We start from the raw sequence: 7,116 nt of genomic DNA, 5'->3' as shown, positions 1-7,116 counted from the left end.
GCTGGTCGTGAACTGCTGACCTTCAGTGATCCACCTATCTCGGCCTCCCAAAGTGCTGGGATTACAGGCCTGAGCCACTGTACCTGGCCTGTTTTAGTCTTTCAAAAATTTATGTTAAGCCTAGTTTTTTCCCTTCTTCTACCTGAGCCCACACCCAGAGCAGAGAGTGGAGAAAGTCCATATTATAAATAGAGGCAGAAAGACTTTATTCCTCTCTCTCTCCCCGACTCCTGTAGCTATTCCTGCACTAACCTCCTTAGATCCTTCCACAGGATTCTTTAGCCCAAATAGAACCTTAATCCATTTAGCCTGGGAGAATTTGAGAGTTAATTCCCTTTAGGGTCTTAAACCCCTTACACAAACAGCACTTTTCATTTGCTAGAACAATTTGCTGCCATCTCACACTGTTCAGCCCTTATTTTAAGGAACCTATTATCTTAAAATCCATGGTTTTCAAATTATATAATTATTAGAATTTGGGCAAACTATGGCAAATATACACTTGGAAACCTGGTGGTCTGCCTAGAGGAATATGCCCAAGGAGGGATTCACTGAGATATGCCCAGGTCTGACCCTTTTGAGATGGTGCTTCCTCAAAAAAGTTCCATGAAGTTCCCTATTGACATTCATGAAGAGTGGCACCAGAAAGACTCTTGTCTAGTTTCAGGAACCATGTTTAAACCGGCTTACTTCCAACCCACGATCATCAGATTGGTTCACTTCCCTTTTTGTTCAGGTCATGGGAGCACCCTTTAATTATAGTCCAGTGGAGTTCTTTTTGCTTGAAAGAACTGAAAAACAATCACCGCCCCAAATACAATAATAACAGCCGAAGCTGGCTAGAGTTTCATTATCCTGGTTTTCAAATGGGGTTATTCCTTACCTAGGTTTTTAAAGCCGCTACATGTTTTCAAATGTTGACTGGCTCTTTATATATCCTCTTTTGTAAACTTTTTAAATGTCTTTTGTCAATAGTTTAATTGGATTGTCCAGTTGGAGTTTGTAAATAGTTCAACTGGCTTGTTATTTTCTTCTGGACTTCTAAGAGCTCTTTGTATATGTGGATATTAAATTGTTTCTAATCATTTAACTTTGTTTGGTGTCTTTTGCCAACAGGAATTTTAAACATTTAAGTAGTTCTGTCAAACTTTTGTTTGGTGGCTTCTGGGTTGCTCCGTGTTTGGATTGCTATGTGGTAGCGATGTGGCATCGTTGAACATATACTGAGGTAAGAGAGAACTGAGTTCTAATTATGGTTTTGCCAGTAACCAGCAGAGTGACTTTGGGCAAGTCTTCGAACCTGTCTTCGCTCAGCTATAAAATGTAGTTGAAGCAGAAACAAGATGACCTCTAAGGTTCCTTCCTGCTTATTTATCCACTACTGAACATTCTCAGATTCTAGAGTTTTAAAAGCTTATTTTAAGTAGGTCAATCATTCTCCCTGAAACAAACACTTCATTTACCTAGTGACATTTTCATAGTGCAAAATCTAGCTTGTGTCAGAATTAACAAAATTTCTTAATTTTTGGTATTTGGATGAATAATACATTTTTATATAAGATTTGATGAGTTTATGCTTTTTTTCTCTTATGGGTTACAGCAAGGACTTTATAGAGAATAGATATTGCATTTAGTATGTAATCTAAAATATGTGTATTATGGAACTACTAAGTCAATGGACATTTAATATGGCTTATTATATTTTATTGATAATGAATTGTACTCCTTCTGATACAAGAAAAAAAAAGGATCGCTTTTATTTGTGTAGTGTTGACAGTTTGCTTTCACATTCATCATCTTGTTTGGTGCCCATAATAACCTTGTGAGATAGATTAGATAGGACTTGTTCTATTTTATAAATCATGAAGCATTAAACGAAGAGATTAAATGATTTATCCAAAGTCACTAGCTAGTAAATGCTAATGTCAGTGCCCATACTTTTCTTAAAGATGATAATATTGATGAGAAAGAATTTATTGGTTAGGTGTCATTACTACGGAAGACAAAGTAGAAATATCAGTTATCTACAAGGAACGGTGGTCAGATATAGGTAAATAAAATAAAAATATCAAGAATAAAAAGTATTTCTATTAGTAGCATGGTATGCTACATACCAGGAAATATGAAAGATATACTATATACAATTTTGCGTAAGAAAATAAAAAGCCTCAGAAGGAATTTCAAGAAGTAGAAAGAACCATCCATCTTAGAGAGAAACTAGAAGAATAAGAGAATTGAAAATAAATTAGAATTGAAAAACCATCCATCTTAGAGAACTATCCATCTAAGACTAAATCTAGAAGAACAAGAGACTTGAAAGTAACTAAAGACTAAGGAAACTAGAGCCAGGCATGGTGGCTCACACCTGTAATCCCAGCACTTTGGTAAGCTGAGGTGGGAGAATCACTTGAGTCCAGGAGTTTGAGACTACAGTGAGCTATGATCATGACACTACACTCCAGGCTGGGAAAAAAAAGCTAAGAAAACTAAAATAATAGATCTGAAGCTGGAGAAAAACAGAAGAGAGAGGAAATATTTAAAAATTGTTATAATTTAGGTTATATAATTTCCTTCAGCGTTTTTGAAGGAAATTGACAGCATTTATAGTCACTTCCCAGAAAATAAATTTCATCCCAAGGGAATAAAGTATATGTGCTAAAGTATATTCAGGATTATTTTATAAAATTTGATGAAAAAAATATCATTTTCCAAATACTGATTAAATCAAATGTAGGTGAGATTTGTATAGTAGTCTGCTTATGATACAGTAGTTTTTGAAAATACAGAGAGAATTTACTCTGGCTTTAAAATAGGAATAATGTGATGCTTAACTAATAAATAAAGTTTTTATGTAACATAGTTGGCATTTTTGAACAGGGCATTTAGCCTCTTAACTATACCTGGAATTATGTTTAATAACCATTTATTGACTATTTTCATGGTATTTTTGATGCTAAATGGTTTTCTAAAATAAAATACTATAGAAAAATTTAAATTTATTAAGTATGGGAATAAGTGAGGAAAAGAGCAATTTCATTACCCAAAGAAAGATAATAGTAAGTGAAAACCTGCATTGAAGGGCAATAAGCAGCCTAACAGAAGCCTAAGTAGAAGTCTAAATAAATGTCTTTTTTGATTTAATATTGCTCTGATTTGGAAAGAGGTAGGCATATTATAATATGATAGAAATAGATTATGATTCATACCAGGAAGTATTGAAGAAGAAAAGTAGATTAGAAGAAGGAAACAAGGTTGAAAATTGTTCGTTTGATCATTTGCCATAGTTGATCCAGGACAGTCCTGGTTTTACGTTTGTTGCCCTTTGTAATTATTATTTATTGTCATTATTATTTTGAGACAGGCTCTCACTCTGTCATCCAGTCTAGAGTGTAGTGTCATGATCTCAGCTCACTGCAACCTCTGCCTTCTGGGCTCAAGCGATCCTCCCACCTCAGCCTCCCAAGTAGCTGAGACTACAGGCACCCACCATATAACCAACTAATTTTGTATTTTTTATAGATATGAGGTTTCACTATGTTGCCCAGTCTGGTCTCGAACTCCTGGATTCAAGCGATCTGCCCACCTTGGCCTCCAAAAGAGCTGGGATTACAGGCAGGAGCCACTGAGCCCTGCCCCTGTATAATTATTAATAATGTCTTCATTCACTCTCAAAGTGTCCTAATTTAGATGATAGACTATATGTTCACCTTAGAAATCATGGAAGCATAGTACATATTATTGATGCCTTTAAAAGTACACTGGTAGACCAGAATTGGCCGAGTAGTATACTAGTCCCAGTAACTCAGGAAGCTGAGGTTGGACAATCGCTGGAGACCAGGAGTTCTAGGCCACAGTATGCTATGACTGTGCCTGTGAAGAGCCACTGTAGTTTAGCTTGGGGCAACATAGTGAGACCCTTGTCTCTAAAAAAAGAGTGCACTACTAGTAATAGCTAATACTTTTGAGTTTGCCAAGCACGGTGATACTGCGTTAAGTACTTCATGAGCATTGTTCCATTTAGTTCTCCTAATAATCAGTAAGGCCATATTACAATCCCCTTTCTAGAGAAGTGGAAGCTCAAGTTTATGTTTATAGATGTTCCGGAACTTGCCCAAGGTCACTCAAGTAGCCAAGTTTCTAATTCAAGCAGTCTTGCTTCAGAAGCCACACAAATAATCACAATGCATTATTTATTTCTCTCTCCCTATTTAAAAAATTCATAAGACATCTGAAAGAAATTCAACTTTGATAGTTTACAAAATATATAACATAGAAAAAAAGATTATTAAGCATTTACTAGAGGAAAAAAACATGAAAAGTTGTCCAAAAGCTTTTCACAAATAGAGGCAGACTTTCCATGCTATTCATAAAATATTACAGAAAATATGATTGAAATGTCAAAACATGTTATGGGAAAGGTGATTCCATTCTTAAAGAATTACAGAATCCCTAATATTGGTTCTTGCACGTACTGCCTCTTTTGAGCCAAAGAACTTCTTTCCTGCAGACTTGACACCCTAACCTCCCGGCCACTCTATCAAGGGACTAAGATGGAAGTGAAAATAGGAAGTCAAGTTTCTATTAAAAGTACATGTTACAGTGCATTTTGACTTAACTGATTCAATGCTTCTAGATTTCATTTGACTCTAACCCTATTCTAGCCTGAAGATGCACTTTTCCCAAACACTTCTCTACTAAAAACTGGTTTTAGGCAATCAGTTCTTTACTAGGGGTCTGGTAAAGGAGAAAAGAAGAATTATCATCCCAAGCTTGTCCTTGACCTTTATTTTGTCTCCTCAGTGCTCCCGTGCAGGTGTTTGGCCGGTATGGGGAAGTGACAAGGGTAACCTTTCTATAACAGTGGATAGGTTCCTTTCTTAGAACACTCCCCCCTGCTGTATACATTCCCTGGAATGGTTAAGGCCTTAAGGCTTTCCTTCTGATAAAATGGCTTATCACTAGCAGACAGTAATTCCTGAGCCCAGACACTGGGAAGGGGAATCCCCAAGAAAAGATTTTCTGCCCTTCACAGAGAATCATTTAGAGAATCACAACAGAGAACTTGAAGCTATACTGTCAATAAACGTTAGTTAACTTACCCTCTAAGGTGGTCTTGGAATTCAGTTAATTGTTGCAGAATCACAGGCAGCCTTGTTTAAGGTGGGGTTTTAGTTCTCGTTTTAATCATAACTGAAAAGTTAAGTCCATCTTAGTGTAACATCCTGAGGGAGGATTTTCAAAGGCAACGAATCTGTAAAGCACAGAATGAGAGTACCCTGTAGAATGAATGGAAGATTTGGCTGTATCTGTGTGTGCTGCTCATATGAAACAAAACTAAATACTCAGTGATTAATAACAAAGATGAATCGTTGTTTGTGGTTGCTGAATACTCTGATCATATACCTGCCACTTCACCCTTCTATATGAGCACAGATGCAGAATTCCAGAAAAAATACTTTATAGATTATTAAAGAAATATTTGACAAAATAGATAAGTACAGTTGGTCTTTGAACAACACAGGGTTGAACTGCATGGGTCAATGAAAAATTTTTTCAATAAATATATTGATCTTTTTTTGAAGATTTGCGACAATTTGAAAAAACTTGCCAACTGTGTAGCCCACTAGAAACACTGAAAAATTTTTTAAAGTTATGTATGTCATGAATGCATAAAATATGTGTAGACACTATTCTATTTTTTTTTTTTTTTGAGACGGAGTTTCGCTCTTGTTACCCAGGCTGGAGTGCAATGGCGCGATCTCGGCTCACCGCAACCTCCGCCTCCTGAGTTCAGGCAATTCTCCTGCCTCAGCCTCCTGAGTAGCCGGGATTACAGGCACGCGCCAACATGCCCAGCTAATTTTTTGTATTTTAGTAGAGACGGGGTTTCACCATGTTGACCAGGTTGGTCTCGATCTCTCGACCTCGTGATCCACCCGCCTCGGCCTCCCAAAGTGCCAAGGGATTACAGGCTTGAACCATCGCGCCCGGCCGACACTATTCTATTTTTATCATTTACTACCATAAAATACAGACCTATCATAAAAAGTTAAAATTTATCAAAATGTACGCACACACTTGCAGCCCAAATATGACGCCATTTGTAGTGGGGAGAAATGTAAACAAACGTAAAGATACAGTATTAAATCATAACTGCATAAAACTGTCACACACACTGTACTGCTATAATAATTTCGTAGCCACCTCTTGGTGCTATTGCAGTGAGCCTAAGTGTTGCCAGTATCTGCTTTAACCTGTGTAATGCTAATCGCCTCTGAGTGAGCAGATCATCTCTCCAGTAAATTGTGTATTACAGTAAAAAGTTATTTTTCATGGTTCTCACATATTTTCCATCGTGTTTGGTGCAATACTGCAAAACTTTAATAACACTATGGCATCCATACGAAGTGTCACTGTTAATGCTAGAAGTGTTCCCATGAAGCAAAGTCACAACATTACAAGAAAAAGTTGAATTGCTTGATACATACCATAGATTGAGGTCTGTAGCTGAGATTGCCTGCTATTTCAGACAGACAATTCATCTTGTAAATAGACGATGTAAAGTTACAGTATTGATATAGTACAGTACTATGGTTTCTCTTATGATGCTCTTAATAAATTTCTTTCTCTACTTATTGTAAGAAGACAGTACATAATATATGTAAGATACAAGAAATGTATTAATCAACTCTTTATGTTATTGGTTAGGTTTCTGGTCAGTAGTAGGCTTATTAGTAGTTGTTCAGTTTTGGGAAAGTAAAGTGTTATATGCTCACGTGATTGGTTGGTGCCTCTAAATTCCATACTATTCAAGGGTCAACTGTATTGACAAGTGAATCCTGGATTCTATCCTCTTTTTTTTTTTTGTAGATGCAAGATCTCACCACGTTGTCCAGGCTGATCTTGAAACTCTGGGCTCAAGCAATCCTCCTGCCTCAGCCTCCAAAGTGCTGGGATTACTGGTGTGAGTCACCACAAATGGCCAGATTCCATCATCTTAAGGCCAATGTATTAGGGGGCTCATTCTTACAGTATGAGTAAGCAGGACTTATTTAACCATCAAAAGGGTCCTTTTATGGCCTATAATCCTTTACTCTCTATATATTGCTCCAAGGA

Source organism: Callithrix jacchus, chromosome 2 (genome assembly GCF_049354715.1).
Source record: "Callithrix jacchus isolate 240 chromosome 2, calJac240_pri, whole genome shotgun sequence".
NCBI lineage: Eukaryota > Metazoa > Chordata > Mammalia > Primates > Cebidae > Callithrix > Callithrix jacchus.
The sequence above is the reverse complement of the archived record's forward strand: the minus strand, read 5'-3'. Positions refer to the sequence as shown.